This window comes from Scyliorhinus torazame, chromosome 24, assembly GCF_047496885.1.
Source record: "Scyliorhinus torazame isolate Kashiwa2021f chromosome 24, sScyTor2.1, whole genome shotgun sequence".
NCBI lineage: Eukaryota > Metazoa > Chordata > Chondrichthyes > Carcharhiniformes > Scyliorhinidae > Scyliorhinus > Scyliorhinus torazame.
Window position 1 is genome coordinate 2960356 of NC_092730.1, and position 18881 is coordinate 2979236.

At 57.0% G+C, this 18881-nt stretch overlaps 1 long non-coding RNA gene across 1 annotated transcript in view; it reads right to left on the reverse strand.

Moving 5' to 3' along the window:
* Window positions 1-18589, reverse strand: part of LOC140400078 (uncharacterized) — a 77764-nt gene extending 59175 nt beyond the window's left edge. The window contains exons 1-3 of the long non-coding RNA XR_011938038.1: window positions 18479-18589; window positions 6197-6241; window positions 3342-3407 (exon numbers count right to left, since the gene is read on the reverse strand). This is a non-coding gene — a long non-coding RNA (uncharacterized lncRNA). The remainder of the gene's footprint in view (window positions 1-3341; window positions 3408-6196; window positions 6242-18478) is intronic.
* Between the last annotated feature and the right edge of the window lie 292 nt (window positions 18590-18881).

Below are 18881 nucleotides of genomic sequence, written 5' to 3' on the forward strand. Positions count from 1 at the left end.
GTTTGCGTGTGTGTGTGTGTGCGGGGGTGGGTGGGAGGTTTGCGTGTGTGTGTGGGTGCGGGGGTGGGTGGGAGGTTTGCGTGTGTGTGTGGGTGCGGGGGTGGGTGGGAGGTTTGCGTGTGTGTGTGGGTGCGGGGGTGGGGTGGGAGGTTTGCGTGTGTGTGTGTGTGCGGGGGTGGGTGGGAGGTTTGCGTGTGTGTGTGTGCGGGGGTGGGTGGGAGGTTTGCGTGTGTGTGTGTGCGGGGGTGGGTGGGAGGTTTGCGTGTGTGTGTGTGCGGGGGTGGGCTGGGAGGTTTGCGTGTGTGTGTGGGTGCGGGGGTGGGGTGGGAGGTTTGCGTGTGTGTGTGTGTGCGGGGGTGGGTGGGAGGTTTGCGTGTGTATGTGGGTGCGGGGGTGGGTGGGAGGTTTGCGTGTGTGCGGGGGTGGGTGGGAGGTTTGCGTGTGTGTGTGGGTGCGGGGGTGGGTGGGAGGTTTGTGTATGTGTGTGTTCGGTGGTGGGTGGGAGGTTTGCGTGTGTGTGTGTGTGCGGGGGTGGGTGGGAGGTTTGCGTGTGTGTGTGGGTGCGGGGGTGGGTGGGAGGTTTGTGTGTGTGTGGGTGCGGGGTGGGTGGGAGGTTTGCGTGTGTGTGTGTGCGGGGGTGGGTGGGAGGTTTGCGTGTGTGTGTGTGCGGGAGGTTTGCGTGTGTGTGTGTGTGCGGGGGTGGGTGGGAGGTTTGCGTGTGTGCGGGGGTGGGTGGGAGGTTTGCGTGTGTGTGTGTGTGCGGGGATGGGTGGGAGGTTTGCGTGTGTGTGTGTGTGTGCGGGGGTGGGTGGGAGGTTTGCGTGTGTGCGGGGGTGGGTGGGAGGTTTGCGTGTGTGTGTGTGTGTGTGTGCGGGGGTGGGTGGGAGGTTTGCGTGTGTGTGGGTGCGGGAGTGGGTGGGAGGTTTGCGTATGTGTGTGTGCGGGGGTGGGTGGGAGGTTTGCGTGTGTGCGGGGGCGGGTGGGAGGTTTGCGTGTGTGTGTGTGGGTGCGGGGGTGGGTGGGAGGTTCGCGTGTGTGTGTGTGTGCGGGGGTGGGTGGGAGGTTTGCGTGTGTGTGTGTGTGTGTGGGGGTGGGTGGGAGGTTTGCGTGTGTGTGGGTGCGGGGGTGGGTGGGAGGTTTGCGTGTGTGTGTGGGTGCGGGGGTGGGTGGGAGGTTTGCGTGTGCGTGTGTGTGTGCGAGGGTGGGTGGGAGATTTGCGTGTGTGTGGGTGCGGGGGTGGGTGGGAGGTTTGCGTGTGTGTGTGTGCGGGGGTGGGTGGGAGGTTTGCGTGTGTGCGGGGGTGGGTGGGAGGTTTGCGTGTGTGTGTGTGTGCGGGGGTGGGTGGGAGGTTTGCGCGTGTGTGTGTGTGTGCGGGGGTGGGTGGGAGGTTTGCGTGTGTGCGGGGGTGGGTGGGAGGTTTGCGTGTGTGTGTGGGTGCGGGGGTGGGTGGGAGGTTTGCGTGTGTGTGTGTGCGGGGGTGGGTGGGAGGTTTGCGTGTGCGGGGGTGGGTGGGAGGTTTGCGTGTGTGTGTGTGTGCGGGGGTGGGTGGGAGGTTTGCGTGTGTGTGTGTGTGTGCGGGGGTGGGTGGGAGGTTTGCGTGTGTGCGGGGGTGGGTGGGAGGTTTGCGTGTGTGTGTGGGTGCGGGGGTGGGTGGGAGGTTTGCGTGTGTGTGTGTGGGTGCGGGGGTGGGTGGGAGGTTTGCGTGTGTGTGTGTGTGCGGGGGTGGGTGGGAGGTTTGCGTGTGTGTGTGTGTGCGGGGGTGGGTGGGAGGTTTGCGTGTGTGTGTGTGTGCGGGGGTGGGTGGGAGGTTTGCGTGTGTGTGTGTGCGGGGGTGGGTGGGAGGTTTGCGTGTGTGTGGGTGCGGGGGTGGGTGGGAGGTTTGCGTGTGTGTGTGTGCGAGGGTGGGTGGGAGGTTTGCGTGTGTGCGGGGGTGGGTGGGAGGTTTGCGTGTGTGTGCGTGCGGGGGTGGGTGGGAGGTTTGCGTGTGCGGGGGTGGGTGGGAGGTTTGCGTGTGTGTGTGTGCGGGGGTGGGTGGGAGGTTTGCGTGTGTGTGTGTGGGTGCGGGGGTGGGTGGGAGGTTTGCGTGTGTGTGTGTGCGGGGGTGGGTGGGAGGTTTGCGTGTGTGTGTGGGTGCGGGGGTGGGTGGGAGGTTTGCGTGTGTGTGTGTGCGGGGGTGGGTGGGAGGTTTGCGTGTGCGGGGGTGGGTGGGAGGTTTGCGTGTGTGTGTGTGTGCGGGGGTGGGTGGGAGGTTTGCGTGTGTGTGTGTGGGTGCGGGGGTGGGTGGGAGGTTTGCGTGTGTGTGTGTGCGGGGGTGGGTGGGAGGTTTGCGTGTGTGTGTGTGCGGGGGTGGGTGGGAGGAGTGACAAAGCGATAGGTCTCGGCAGCCCCGAGTTGAGAGGGGGAGGCAGGGCAAAGTGAACCTGGATTGAACCGGGATTCGCTCCACTGCCCATCCTGTCCGTGTTGTGTGAAACCTCCCCGTCCTCTTCTCAAAGTCAGAATTAGACAGAAAGTAAACCCCCTGTGAATGGAACTGGAGCGAGGGAACTGATCGGGTCGGATCAGAGTGAGCGACCTTTTTTCTTTTACAAATCGCGGATCTCAGGATGTGGGTGGGTGGAGATTGGGGATGTTGAGAGTTCAGTGATAGGATCAGGACGGTGGTTAGATTCCCTGCCCCCACTCCCACCCACACGCACACAAATCGCCTGTGAGCTGAGACAGGCTGAAGAGGCAGCAGACGGTCTTTTGTCTGGAAGCTTGACAAAGAGCCACTGCAGACAGCCGGCCCACAGACGCCAGCGAGTCAGCTGGTCTCCCTTAAAGGGACAGGCCACTGCAATGCAGGAAGCTAATCGAGGGGGGGGGGGGGGGGGATTACCCCCTCCGCAACCCCCCCCCCCTTCACACACCCACCCCTTATCAAAGTCATCGTCTGTCTGGGGGTGGTAGCTCGATCTGATTCCCTCACACCCGCCCCCACCCAGTGCAAGATCAGTAAAACCATGTAAATGGAATCGAGCCGCCAATCAGCCGCGGATCAGGGCAGCAGAAGGGCAGCACGCCCCCCCCCCGCCCCACACACACCCTCCTGTCCCCGGGCCGGGCCGGGAGACTGTTCGGTCGGGACAATGTGCGGTTAACCCCCTCCTTACCACCCCCCCCCCCCCCCACCCCTGACCCACAATGCGACCCCGCACAAGGGGAAGGGAGGGGGAGGTGCAGCCCACACTCCCTCCAGGTGAATAACGCTCATGGCCCTTCCTCGTGCCCGAGCAGCACAAAGTACCAGGGGACACATTTGCCAACAAAAACATTTCACAGAAGGGATCTCAACTCACCCGTCAACGTGCGTTTACTCAGCCAGTGGCCTTTATGGCTGCGGCCTCCAATGGGGACAGGCGAGCCTGCAAACAAGCACCAATTCCATTAACTCTTTCAGCAATCTGCCTCGGCCCGATTAAAGGCCAGGAACAATCTCTGCTAATTCACAGGCACATCATGTTGGCTGACAGGCCTCCCTCACCCTCACAAACCGCCCCTTCTTCCTCGCACGGGGCGGGGATCCCACACACTCGTTTCAATAAAGGAAATGATAACAGCGACAGCTGGAAACATCGCAGCTGCTGGACAACAAAAAATTGCATTTACGTAGCACCTTCCACCTCGTAAACTGCCCTCCCCCTCCTAGGCACTGGAGGCAGCCCAGAGAAGGCTGGGCCTGAGATGGGGAGAGGTTGGTGCAGAGGTAGTGTCACTGGGCTAGTAATCCGGACACTCATCTGCAATTAAAAGTCTAACGATGACCATGGAACCATTGTCGGTTGTCGTAAAAACCCATCTGATTCACGAGTGTCCGTCAGGGAAGGAAGTCTGCCGCCCTTACCCGGTCTGGCCGACACATGTGACTCCAGACCCACAGCAATGTGGTTGACTCAAGGGCAATTAGGGACGGGCAATAAATGCTGGCACAGCCTAGCGATGCCCACGTCCCAGGAACACATTTTTAAAAACTCAGTGGAGTTTAGAACGAGAGGCGACCTTATTTAAAAAATGTTTTTTTAAGAGTACCTAATTCTTTTTTTCCCAATTAAGGGGCAGTTTAGCGCGGCCAATCCACCTACCCTGCACATCTTTGTGGGTTGTGGGGGTGAAACCCACACAGACACGGGGAGAAAGTGCAAACTCCACACGGACAGTGACCCAGAGCCGGGATCGAACCCGGGTCCTCGGCACCATAGGCAGCAGTGCTAACCACTGCGCCCCATGCTGCCCCCATGAGGCAGCAGTGCTAATGACTGCACCCCCATGCTGCCCCCCCGTGAGGCAGCAGCGCTAACCACTGCGCCCCCATGCTGCCCCCCCGTGAGGCAGCAGTGCTAACCACTGCGCCCCCCCGCCGTGAGGCAGCAGCACTAACCACTGCGCCCCCATGAGGCAGCAGTGCTAACCACTGCGCCCCCCCCGCCGTGAGGCAGCAGCACTAACCACTGCGCCCCCATGCTGCCCCCCCCCGTGGGGCAGCAGTGCTAACCACTGCACCCCCATGCTGCCCCCCGTGAGGCTGCAGCGCTAACCACTGCACCCCCATGCTGCCCCCACGTGAGGCAGCAGCGCTAACCACTGCGCCCCGCGCCGTGAGGCAGCAGCACTAACCACTGCGCCCCCATGCTGCCCCCCGTGAGGCAGCAGCGCTAACCACTGCGTCACGGTGCTGCCTCCGAGGCAACCGTATTGAGACACAAGGATTCTCAGGGGGTTTGACAGGGTAGATGCTGAGAGGATGTTTCCTCTTGTGGGAGAGTCGAGGACCAGAGGGCAGAGTCTGAGCGAGGGAGTCGTCCATTTAAGACAGAGATGAGGAGGAATCTCTTCTGTCTGAGGGTGGTGAATCTGTGGAGTTCTTCAGCGCAGAGCTGCAGAGGCTGGGTCGTGAAGTATGTTTAGGCTGAGATGGAGGTTTTCAATCAGTGAGGGAATCAAGGGTCGTGGGGATAAAGCGGGAAAGTGGAGTTCAGATCAGTTGTGATCTCACTGAATGGCGGGAGCTGAAATGATGGGCTGAATGACCTGCTTCTGCGGGGCAGCACGGTAGCACAGTGGTTAGCACTGTGGTTTCACAGCGCCAGGGTCCCAGGTTCGATTCCCGGCTCGGGTCACTGTCTGTGCGGAGTCTGCACGTCCTCCCCGTGTCTGCGTGGGTTTCCTCCGGGTGCTCCGGTTTCCTCCCACAAGTCCCGAAAGACGTGCTGTTGGGCGAATTGGACATTCTGAATTCTCCCTCTGTGTACCCGAACAGGCGCCGGAATGTGGCGACTAGGGGCTTTTCACAGGAACTTCATTGCAGTGTTAATGTCAGCCTACTTGTGACACTAATAAAGATTATTATTGTACAGGGAAGTTATCAGACTAACGAGTGACATAAGGAGATTTTAGAACAGGCGTCTAAAAGCTTTGCCCTCAATGTAGATTTTAAAGAGTGATACAAAGAAGAGAGAGCCAGGGAAGGATATCAAAATTGATGCAGATTAAAATGCTACAATCCCAGTGTAGGGAGTGCTGCACTGCCTCCGTGGTGGGAGGGTGTCACTACAGCGTGACATGTTTACATATAGAGTGTCCCATTATAAATGTGGCCATGGGGCAGCATGGTATCGCAGTGGTTAGCACTGCTGCCTCACGGCGCCGAGGTCCCAGGTTCGACCCCAGCTCTGGGTCACTGTCCGTGTGGAGTTTGCACATTCTCCCCGTGTTTGCGTGGGTTTCGCCCCCACAACCCAAAGATGGGCCGGGCAGGTGGATTGGCCGCGCTAAATTGCCCCTTAATTGGGAAAAAATAATTGGGTACTCCAAATTGTTTTTTTTTTTATAAATGCGGCCATGCAAATTCATCTTTTTAAAATAAATTTAGAGTCCCCAATTCATTTTTCCAATTAAGGGGCAATTTAGCGCGGCCAATCCACCTCCCCTGCACATCTTTGGGTTGTGGGGGCGAAACCCACGCAGACACGGGGAGAATGTGCAAACTCCACACGGACAGTGACCCAGAGCCGGGATCGAACCTGGGACCTCGGCGCCGTGAGGCAGCAGTGCTAACCCACTGCTCCACCGTGCTGCCCTGCCAAGCGAATATGTATTATTGGTAGACAGCTGATATACATACATTACACTCAAGGGGTTTTAATATTGTGCTTACCATCTTTTGGTAGATTCATTCTGCCGTTCCTTCTGCCCTTTTAATCTGTTGGAGCAAATTGAAATAAAATTGACATTTATACGAGACCTGTCAGACTAAAACATCACAAAGCAGCGTACGTACAACAACTGACGCTGAGGGCGTCGGCCTTCTTGCTACGACACTGTAAACCAGTTCACCTCCACAAAGAGAAAACGGGGACGGTAAATCTGTTTGGGTTGGGAAGAAGAGGACTGTTGACCAGGACAGTGCCCCGATTCTTTTTCGAGGAGCACCCTGGGGTCTTTCACACCCCCCAGGATGGGCTGGGCCGGGGGCCCCACTCCCCTCTGGCACAGGGGAGCGGCACCAACAGAGCCAGGCCGATGGTCCTCCCTCCGAGCTGCTCACAATTTGTTTTCCTTCCCCACTTCCCGCCTTTCATGAGCTGCTCCTCCGTTTTCCGCGGGTTTGTTTTGCTATCGCATCTTGGATTGGATTGGATTTGTTTATTGTCACGTGTACCGAGGTATTTTTTCTGCGAGCAGCTCAACAGATCATTAAGTACATGGGAAGAAAAGGGAATAAAAGAAAATACATAATAGGGCAACACAAGGTATACAATGTAACTACATAAACACTGGCATCGGATGAAGCATACAGGGTGTAGTGTTAATGAGGTCAGTCCATAAGAGGGTCATTTAGGAGTCTGGTAACAGTGGGGAAGAAGCTGTATTTGAGTCTGTTCGTGCGTGTTCTCAGACTTCTGTATCTCCTGCCCGATGGAAGAAGTTGGAAGAGTGAGTAAGCCGGATGGGAGGGGTCTTTGATTATGCTGCCCGCTTTCCCCAGGCAGCGGGAGGTGTAGATGGAGTCAATGGATGGGAGGCAGGTTTGTGTGATGGACTGGGCGGTGTTCACGACTCTCTGAAGTTTCTCGCTGTCCTGGGCCGAGCAGTTGCCATACCAGGCTGTGATGCAGCCCGATAGGATGCTTTCTATGGTGCATCTGCAAAAGTTGGTAAGGGTGAATGTGGACATGCCGAATTTCCATAGTTCCCTGAGGAAGTATTGGTGCTGTTGTGCTTTCTTGGTGGTAGCGTCGACGTGGGTGGACCAGGACAGATTTTTGGAGATGTGCACCCCTAGGAATTTGAAACTGCTGACCATCTCCACCTCGGCCCCGTTGATGCTGACAGAGGTGTGTACAGTACTTTGCTTCCTGAAGTCAATGACCAGCTCTTTAGTTTTGCTGGCATTGAGGGAGAGATTGTTGTCGCTACACCACTCCACTAGGTTCTCTATCTCCCTCCTGTATTCTGACTCATCGTTGTTCGAGATCCGGCCCACTATGGTCGTATCGTCAGCAAACTTGTAGATGGATTGGAACCAAATTTTGCCACGCAGTCGTGTGCGTACAGGGAGTAGAGTAGGGGGCTAAGTACGCAGCCTTGCTGGGCCCCGGTATTGAGGACTATTGTGGAGGAGGTGTTCACGGATCTTCTTCACGGCGAAGAAAGAACAAACAATCTGCCGTACATTTCTGCTCCAATTCCTTATCATAGAATTTACAGTGCAGAAGGAGGCCATTCGGCCCATCAAGTCTGCACCGGCTCTTGGAAAGAGCACCCTACCCATGGTCAACACCTCCACCCTATCCCCATAACCCAGTAACCCCACCCAACACTAAGGGCAATTTATCATGGCCAATCCACCTAACCTGCACATCTTTGGACTGTGGGAGGAAACCGGAGCACCCGGAGGAAACCCACGCAGACACGGGGAGGACGTGCAGACTCCGCACAGACAATGACCCAAGCCGGGAATCGAACCTGGGACCCTGGAGCTGTGAAGCAACTGTGCTAACCGCTGTGCCACCGTACTGCCCACAGGATCTCGACTGTGCAGAAGGAGGCCATTCGGCCCATAGGGTTCGAAAGAGCCCCCCCCCGGGCTATTTGGCCCATTCCCCCCCTAACCTGTACACTAAGGGGCAATTGATCGCGGCGAATCCATCTAACCTGCACACCTTTGGACTGTGGGAGGGGCTGGTTTAGCACAGGGCTAAATCGCTGACTTTGAAAGCAGACCACGGCAGGCCAGCAGCACGGTTCGATTCCCGTACCAGCCTCCCCGAACAGGCGCCGGAATGTGGCGACTAGGGGCTTTTCACAGTAACTTCATTTGAAGCCTACTTGTGACAATAAGCGATTTTCATTTTCATTTCAACCCACGCACACACGGGAGAGAACGTGCAGACTCCGCACAGACAATCATCCGAGGCCGGAATCGAACCCGTGTCCCTGGAGCTGTGAAGCGACCGTGCTAACCACTGTGCCGCCTCTGTGCTCGCCGAGCTCTGACCTCACCCGCTTAATATTATAACTTTTTTCTGCCATTTTTCGATTGAATGGACACGATTGTAGGCCCCGATGTCGTCAGCGCTGAGGGCCAATTGATTGGAGCGTCGACGAGGGGTTCCTGACTAAAAAGCAGAATAAAGCTTCTTGGGGCGTGGGTGGATTTTAAGGACGAGCTTTTGACATGGAGCAGAGACTGTCACCAGCACCATGTGCCAAACGGCCGGCCAGTGTGGTGAGATCATCCCTGTATCCTGGTTAAATATCAGTCAGAACATAAACAGTCAAGGACGAACCCTGCTGCTTCCCCTCCCCGAGTGCCAACTCTCCCACAACTTTCATCCATTTGTGCTTTAATTCAAACGGTGAATGGTTTACAGCAATCGCCAATTCATTCCTCTGTTCCCCATTCCCCCTCTACACCACCCCCCCACCCCCCCCCCCCCCCCCCCCCCCCAACACCCCCAACCAAGCCCTTCAAATCTTCCAAGCTCACTCGCAGCCCGGGACCTTCTCTGTTTTTAGCTCCAGGTGAAGAGGGACAGAGTTGCTGAACACGGTGCAGCCAAGCGAGAGAGAGAGAGGGGCCGTGCGGGGGAGGGGGGGGGGGGGGGAGAGGAGGGAGGGAGGAGAGAGAGAGAGAGAGAGAGAGCGAGAGAGAGCGAGAGAGAGCGAGAGAGAGAGAGAGAGAGAGAGAGAATCAGGCAGCCAATGGTGTGAGGTTAACAGCGAAGGCAGGTTTCAAATATCCAATTGGAAGGTGGCAAAACATGAGGCCAGCACTGGGAATGGGAGGCTCCCGGGAGGCACTGACTAGACACAATCAACAATTGCTCCACAACACCTCGCTCACTCACAGCGCTCCCTCCAAAGGCCAGGAGGGAGTGTGTTGAGGGTGGGTGAGTGGGAGAGACGGCCAGGGCTACTCTCGGAGAAATAGAACCCTTCACAAATATTCTGTTTTAAATTTAGAGTCCCCAATTCATTTTTACAATTAAGCGGCAATTTAGCGCGGCCAATCCACCTCCCCTGCACATCTTTGGGTTGTGGGGGCGACACCCACGCAGACACGGGGAGAATGTGCAAACTCCACACGGACAGTGACCCAGAGCCGGGATCGAACCAGGGACCTCGGCACCGTAGGCAGCAGTGCTAACCACTGCGCCCCATGCTGCCCCCATGAGGCAGCAGTGCTAATGACTGCACCCCCATGCTGCCCCCCGTGAGACAGCAGTGCTAACCACTGCCCCGCCGTGAGGCAGCAGTGCTAACCACTGAGCCACCGTGCTTCCCCGCCATGAGGCAGCAGTGCTAACCGCTGAGCCACCGTGCTGCCCCCCCGTGAGGCAGCAGTGCTAATGACTGCACCCCCATGCTGCCCCCCGTGAGACAGCAGTGCTAACCACTGCACCACCGTGCTGCCCCCCGTGAGGCAGCAGTGCTAACCACTGCACCACCGTGAGGCAGTGCTAACCGCTGCACCACCGTGCTGCCCCCCCGTGAGGCAGCAGTGCTAACCACTGCACCACCGTGCTGCCCCCGCGTGAGGCAGCAGTGCTAACCGCTGCACCACCGTGCTGCCCCCCGTGAGGCAGCAGTGCTAACCACTGCACCACCGTGAGGCAGTGCTAACCGCTGCACCACCGTGCTGCCCCCCCGTGAGGCAGCAGTGCTAATGACTGCACCCCCATGCTGCCCCCCGTGAGGCAGCAGTGCTAACCACTGCACCACCGTGCTGCCCCCCGTGAGGCAGCAGTGCTAACCACTGCACCCTGTGCTGCCCCCCCCCGTGAGGCAGCAGTGCTAACCACTGCGCCCCCCGTGCTGCCCCCCGCTGTGAGACAGCAGTGCTAACCACTGTGCCACCGTGCTGCCCCGCCGTGAGGCAGTAGTGCTAACCACTGCGTCCCCGTGCTGCCCCACCGTGAGGCAGTAGTGCTAACCACTGCGCCCCCGTGCTGCCCCGCCGTGAGGCAACAGTGATAACCACTGAGCCACCGTGCCGCCCCGCCGTGAGGCAGTAGTGTTAACCACTGAGCCCCGTGCTGCCCCGCCATGAGGCAGCAGTGCTAACCACTGCGTCAGGCAGCAGTGCTAACCACTGCGTCACCGTGCTGCCCCTCCGTGAGGCAGTAGTGTTAACCACTGTGCCCCGTGCTTCCCCGCCGTGAGGCAGTAGTGTTAACCACTGCGTCACCGTGCTGCCCCCGTGAGGCAGCAGTGCTAACCACTGCGTCACCGTGCTGCCCCTCCGTGAGGCAGTAGTGTTAACCACTGCGCCCCGTGCTTCCCCGCCGTGAGGCAGTAGTGTTAACCACTGCGTCACCGTGCTGCCCCGCCGTGAGGCAGCAGTGCTAACCACTGCGTCACCGTGCTGCCCCTCCGTGAGGCAGTAGTGTTAACCACTGCGCCCCGTGCTTCCCCGCCGTGAGGCAGTAGTGTTAACCACTGCGTCCCATGCTGCCCCCCGTGAGGCAGCAGTGCTAACCACTGCGCCCCCGTGCTGCCCCGCCGTGAGGCAGCAGTGCTAACCACTGTGTCCCCGTGCTGCCCCGCCGTGAGGCAGTAGTGTTAACCACTGCGTCACCGTGCTGTCCCCGTGAGGCAGTAGTGCTAACCACTGCGCCCCCGTGCTGCCCCGCCGTGAGGCAGCAGTGCTAACCACTGAGCCACCGTGCTGCCCCACCGTGAGGCAGTAGTGCTAACCACTGAGCCACCGTGCTGCCCCCCGTGAGGCAGTAGTGCTAACCACTGCACCACCGTGCTTCCCCGCCGTGAGGCAGTAGTGCTAACCACTGAGCCACCGTGCTGCCCCCCGTGAGGCAGTAGTGCTAACCACTGCACCACCGTGCTGCCCCGCCGTGAGGCAACAGTGCTAACCACTGCGCCCCGTGCTGCCCCGTCGTGAGGCAGCAGTGCTAACCACTGCGCCCCCGTGCTGCCCCCGTGAGGCAGCAGTGCTAACCACTGCACCACCGTGCTGCCCCGCCGTGAGGCAGTAGTGTTAACCACTGCACCACCCTCCTTTCACGAATATATACCCTGAATAACCAGGTCAGAATTTGATGTGAGAATTATTTTTTTTAATAATATAAATTTAGAGTACCCAATTCATTTTTTCCAATTAAGGGGCAATGTAGCGCGGCCAATAAACCTGCCCCGCACATCTTTGGGTTGTGGGAGTGAGACACACGCAGACACGGGGAGAATGTGCAAACTCCACACGGACAGTGACCCAGGGCCGGGATGGAACCTGGGACCTCGGCGCCGTGAGGCAGCAGTGCTAACCACTGTGCCACCTTCCCTTTACGAATATCTACCCTGAATAACCAGGTCAGGATTTGATGTGAGGCTCAACGCAGCTGTGGTGGCCGAATAGTTCAAGCATTGGACTCGAAATTCAATGGGCTTTCCCCGTGCATGTTCCAGCCCTGCTCGCAGCAACAGTCATTCAAATCGTTTTTCACCGACTGGAGAATTCAGCAAGAATAAACAACAACACCTCCTCCACGATAGTCCTCAATACCGGGGCCCAGCAAGGCTGTGTACTTAGCCCCCTACTCTACTGCCTGTACACACACGACTGCGTGGCAAAACTTGGTTCCAACTCCATCTACAAGTTTGCTGACGATACGACCATAGTGGGCCGGATCTCGAATAACGATGAGTCCGAATACAGGAGGGAGACAGAGAACCTAGTGGAGTGGTGCAGCGACAACAATCTCTCCCTCAATGCCAGCAAAACTAAAGAGCTGGTCATTGACTTCAGGAAGCAAAGTACTGTACACACCCCTGTCAGCATCAACGGAGCCGAGGTGGAGATGGTTAGCAGTTTCAAATTCCTAGGGGTGCACATCTCCAGAAATCTGTCCTGGTCCACCCACGTCGACGCTACCACCAAGAAAGCACAACAGCGCCTATACTTCCTCAGGAAACTAAGGAAATTCGGCATGTCCACATTGACTCTTACCAACTTTTACAGATGCACCATAGAAAGCATCCTATCGGGCTGCATCACAGCCTGGTATGGCAACTGCTCGGCCCAGGACCGCAAGAAACTTCAGAGAGTCGTGAACACCGCCCAGTCCATCACACGAACCTGCCTCCCATCCATTGACTCCATCTACACCTCCCGCTGCCTGGGGAAAGTGGGCAGCATAATCAAAGATCCCTCCCACCCGGCTTACTCACTCTTCCAACTTCTTCCATCGGGCAGGAGATACAGAAGTCTGAGAACACGCACGAACAGACTCAAAAACAGCTTCTTCCCCGCTGTCACCAGACTCCTAAATGACCCTCTTATGGACTGAACTGATCTCTTCACACATCTTCTCTACTGAGTAGTACTACCCTCTGTATGCTTCACCCGATGCCCGTGTCTATATATTTACGTTGTGTATTTGTGTCTGCCCAATGTTTTTTCATGGAGCAATCTTTCTGGACTGTCACCATCACCAACAGTCTGTCCTGGGCCACTCACGTTGATGCAACAGTCAAGAAAGCCCAACAACGTCTCTACTTCCTACGGAAGGTAAAGAAATTCGACATGTCTGCATCGACTCTCACAAACGTCTCCAGATGTGCGATAGAGAGCATCCTATCCGGCTGCATCACAGCCTGGTACGGCAACTGCTCGGCCCAAGATCGCAAGAAACTGCAGAGTGTGGTGAGCTCAGCCCAACGCATCACACAAGCTCGCCACCCCCCCCAGTGATTCTGTATACACCTCCCGCTGCCTCAGGAAGGCAGACAGCATTATCAGAGACCCCTCCCACCCAGGCATTGCCTTCTTCCAGACCCTTCCAGCAGGCAGAAAATACAGAAGTCTGAAGACTCTCACATCCAGACATAGGAACAGCTTCTTCCCCACAGCTACAAGACTCCTCAACGGCTCCCCCTCGGACTGATCTGTTCCCTGTAAGAACACTGTTCACGACGCCCTATGCTGCTCTTGTTTGGCCCCTTGTTCCGCACTGTAACCAATCACTGTTTGTCGATGTACCATTTGCCAATGGTCTCTGTCGATTATTCTTTTGTCTACGATGTACGCACTGTGTACGTTCCCTCGGCCGCAGAAAAATACTTTTCACTGCACTTCTGTACATGTGACAATAGATCATAGAATTTACAGTGCAGAAGGAGGCCATTCGACCCATCGAGTCTGCACCGGCCCTTGGACAGAGCACTCTACTCAAGCCCAAGTATCTCCCCTATCCCCGTAATCCCCACTTAACCTAATTGGACACTAAGGGCAATTTATCGTGGCCAATCCACCTAACCTGCCCATGTTTAGACTGTGGGAGGAAACCGGAGCACCCGGAGGAAACCCACGCAGACACGGGGAGGATGTGCAGACTCCGCACAGACAGTGACCCAGCCGGGAATCGGACCTGGGACCCTGGAGCTGTGAAGCAACTGTGCTAACCACTATGCTACCGTACCGCCCAATAAATCAAATCAAGGAGATTGTTTCAAACCTGACACTTCCCAGATTCCCAAGGAACAGATCTGATGACATAGAATCCCTGCAGTGCACGAGGAGGCCATTTGGCCCATTGAATCCGCACTGACCCTCTGAAAGAGCACCCCACCCGGAGCTTATACTGCCTCTCCCTTCCCCTGTATATTCTGCTATTTTCACTATTAGAAAACAGAATTTTACTCAGTATTTGAACAACATCAACACTAACACATAACAGTGAACCTGGAAAAGCTGAGTTTGTTATAAATATAGCAGAGTTTTAAAGGAGGTTCAAAATTTGTGAAGATTTTTGATCAAGTAAATAAGGAAGAAGTGTTCCTATGGCTGGAGCGTTGGTTACCAGAGGGCGAGAGTGACTGCCCTCGACATCGAGGCAGCGTTTGACCGAGTATGTCATCAAGGAGCCCGAGCTAAACTGGAGTCAGTGGGAATCGGGGGGGGGGGGGAACTCTCCGTTGGTTGGAGTCGTTCCCGGCACAAAGGAAGATGGTTGTGGTGGTTGGAAGTCAATCATCTCAGCTCCAAGGCATCACTGCAGGAGTTCCTCAGGGTAGTGTCCTCGGCCCAACCATCTTCAGCTGCTTCATCAATGACCTTCCTTCCATCATAAGGTCAGAAGTGGGGATGTTTGCGGATGACTACACAATGTTCAGCACCATTCACGACTCCGCAGATACTGAATCAGTCCCTGTCCAAATGCAGCAAGACCCGGACAATATCCAGGCTCGGGGCTGACAAGGGGCAAGTTACATTCACACCACACAAGTGCCCGGCAGTGACCATCTCCCACAATAGAGGATCTAACCATCGCCCCTTGACATTCGATGGCATCACCATCGCTGAATCCCCACAATCAACACCCTGGGGTTACCATTGATCAGAAACTGAACTGGACCCAGCCACATGAATACTGTGGCTACCAGGGCAGGTCAGAGGCTGGGAATCCTGCGGAGAGTAACTCACCTCCTGACCCCCCCCCCCCCAAAGCCTGTCCACCATCTACAAGGCACAGATCCAGCAGCTTTTACAAGAAAGCAGACGGAATGCTTGCCTTGATTGGACGGGGCATCGAGTATAAAAACTGGCAAGTCATGCTGCAGTTGTACAGAACCTTGGCAAGGCCGCACTTGGAATATTGCGCACAATTCTGGTCGCCACACTACCAGAAGGATGTGGAGGTCTTGGAGAGGGTGCAGAGGAGGTTTACCAGGATGTTGCCTGGTCTGGAGGGTGGTAGCCGTGCGGAGAGGCTGAATAGACTCGGTCTGTTTTCATTAGCACGGCGGAGGTCGAGGGGCGACCTGATAGAGGTCGACAAGATTATGAGGGGCGTGGATAGAGTGGATGGGCAGGCACTCTTTCCCAGGGTGGAGGGGTCAGTCACCAGGGGGCAGAGGTTTAAGGTGCGTGGGGCAAAGTTTAGAGGAGATGTGTGAGGCAGGTTTTTTACGCAGAGGGTGGTGGGTGCCTGGAACGCGTGGCCAGGGGAGGCTGTGGAAGCAGATACATTAACGGCGTTCAAAAGGCATCTTGACAAACACATGGATAGGACGGGTATAGAAGGTAGCACAGTTGCTTCACAGCTCCAGGGTCCCAGGTTCGATTCCCGGCGTGGGTCACTGTCTGTGCGGAGTCTGCACGTCCTCCCCGTGTCTGCGTGGGTTTCCTCCGGGTGCTCCGGTTTCCTCCCACAGTCCAAAGAGGTGCAGGTGAGGTGGATTGGCCATGATAAATTGCCCTTCGTGTCCAAAAAGGTTGGGTGGGGTTACGGGGATAGGGTGGAGGTGTGGGCTTGGGTCGGGTGCTCTTTCCAAGGGCCGGTGCAGACTCGATGGGCCGAATGGCCGCCTTCTGCACTGTAAATTCTATGATTCTATGTTACGGCACAAGGAAGTGCCGAGGGTTTTGGCCAAGGTTGGTATCATGACCGGTACAGGCTTGGAGGGCCGAAGGGCCTGTTCCTGTGCTGTATTGTTCTTTGTTATTCACTCCCTCCACCACCCCCAGCTGTGTGTATTATATACAAGATACAGTTCAGCACCTTCAAAAGCTCCGCCACCGAGATCCCAGAAGGACGGGGGCCGCAGGTGCACAGGAAACAACACTGCCGGCAACTTCTTTGCCAGTCACGTACCACCCCGACCTGGAAACAGACCACCGTCCCTTCCGACACCGGATCAGGACTCTGGTCGGAACTGAATCATCGGCGGCAGAGAAGACGGTGGAATCCGTGCTCAAGGAGAAAGTGAAGAGGCAGAAACAGAATCGCGCGTAGTCAAACTGAATTGCAAAGGCGACAGCCTTCGGCGACCATCCTCACGGAATCCCTTGAAGAGGTAGCAGAGAGGGTGGACGGGACCAATACGGGAGATTAAATTGACCGGTATTTCTGGAAGGCTTTCTCTGTCAGGATTAGAATTAGAATCCTGGAATCATAAAGTACAGACGAGCCTCTTCTGCCCATCAAGCTGCATCCACAAACAGAAATCTCCTCTAATCTACACGTCCAGGCCCTTGGCCCTGCAGTGTGCTCAATCTGAAAGCTTCTACAGTGTTGTGAGGGTTCCTGCCTCGACCAGACTGTCACGCAGCAGGTTCCAGATTACCACCTATTAACCTTCGGGTGAATGGGTTTGTCCTCACATTTGCTCTAAACCTCCTGCCCCTTGCCTGAAATGCAGTGTCCGGAAAGATCTTTAAAATTAGGAAATGTTGTTATGGAACAGAGAGGCACAGAGTCCATTTACGCGACAGATGAAAACCAGACGCCATCAACATAAGAGAGTGACTAATAAATCCAGCGGGGAATTCAGGACAAAAGTCTTTACCCAGAGGGCGGGGAGAACGTGGGACTCGCAGGGTTGACGGTGGAGCGGAGCGGGGTTACCGAGTTTATGAGGGTGTGGAGTGGGGTTATCGGGGTTTATGGGGGTATCATAGAATTTACAGTGCAGAAGGTGGCCATTCGGCCCATCGAGTCTGCACCGGCCCTTGGAAAAAGCACCCGACCCAAGCCCACACCTCCACCCTATCCCCGTAACCCCACCCAACCTTTTTTGGACACTAAGGGCAATTTTGGACACTAAGGGCAATTGATCACGGCCAATCCACCTAACCTGCACATCTTTGGACTGTGGGAGGAAACCGGAGCACCCGGAGGAAACCCACGCACACACGGGGAGAAGGTGCAGACTCCGCACAGACAGTGACCCAGCGGGGAATCAAACCTGGGACCGTGATGCTGGAAGCAACCGTGCTAACCACTGTGCTACCGTGTCCCCGGTATGGAGCGGGTTTACTGGGGGTTTAATGGGATGGTTACCGGGTTTTATGGGGTGGTTGACGGGGTTTATGGGATGGTTGCTGGGGGTTTATGGGGTGGTTGCCGGGGGTTTATGGGGTGGTTGACGGGGTTTATGGGATGGTTGCTGGGGGTTTATGGGGTGGTTGCCGGGGGTTTATGGGGTGGTTGCTGGGGGTTTATGGGGTGGTTACCGGGTTTTATGGGGTGGTTGACGGGGTTTATGGGATGGTTGCCGGGGGTCTATGGGGTGGTTGCCGGGAGTTTATGGGGTGGTTGCCGGGGGTCTATGGGGTGGTTGCCGGGGGTTTATGGGGTGGTTGCCGGGGGTTTATGGGGTGGTTGCCGGGGGTTTATGGGGTGGTTGCCGGGGGTCTATGGGGTGGTTGCTGGGGGTTTATGGGGTGGTTGCCGGGGGTTTATGGGGTGGTTGCCGGGGGTTTATGGAGTGGTTGCTGGGGGTTTATGGGGTGGTTGCCGGGGGTTTATGGGGTGGTTGCCGGGGTTTATGGGATGGTTGCCGGGGGTCTATGGGGTGGTTGCCGGGGGTTTATGGGGTGGTTGCCGGGGGTTTATGGGGTGGTTGCCGGGGGTTTATGGAGTGGTTGCTGGGGGTTTATGGGGTGGTTGCCGGGGTTTATGGGATGGTTGCCGGGGGTCTATGGGGTGGTTGCCGGGGGTTTATGGGGTGGTTGCCGGGGGTTTATGGGGTGGTTGCCGGGGGTTTATGGAGTGGTTGCTGGGGGTTTATGGGGTGGTTGCCGGGGGTTTATGGGGTGGTTGCCGGGGTTTATGGGATGGTTGCCGGGGGTCTATGGGGTGGTTGCCGGGGGTTTATGGGGTGGTTGCCGGGGGTCTATGGGGTGGTTGCTGGGGGTTTATGGGGTGGTTACCCGGGTTTATGGGGTGGTTGCCGGGGTTTATGGGGTGGTTGCCGGGGTTTATGGGCTGGTTGCCGGGGGTAACGGGGGGGTTGCCGGGGTTTATGGGGTGGTTGCCGGGGGTAACGGGAGGGGGGGGTTGCCCGGGTTTATGGGCTGGTTGCCGGGGGTAACGGGGGGGTTGCCCGGGTTTATGGGCTGGTTGCCGGGGGTAACGGGGGGGGGGGTTGCCCGGGTTTATGGGCTGGTTGCCGGGGGTAACGGGGCTCCGGTGTTTACCTGCGTCTCCCGCGGATCTCCGGCTGGCTCCGAGCCTTCGACGGCGTTTCCGGTTTCGGATCCCGAGTTCGACTTCCGGTTCCGGTGCGCCGGAGTCGCCTTCCGGCGAGGCCGCCGGATGTGGCGGAGGATGATCGCGGCCGGACCGGAAGTCTCCGCTTCCCGCTTCCGAACAGAGCGAGAAACACCATGGGGGTGAGAGACACAGAGGGTGACACAGAGACACACACAGAGACACACACAGAGAGGGAGAGAGAGGGACAGACACCGAGAGAGGGGGACGGACACCGAGAGAGGGGGGACGGACACCGAGAGAGAGGGACGGACACCGAGAGGGGGGGACGGACACCGAGAGAGGGGGACGGACACCGAGAGGGGGGGACGGACACCGAGAGGGGGGGAC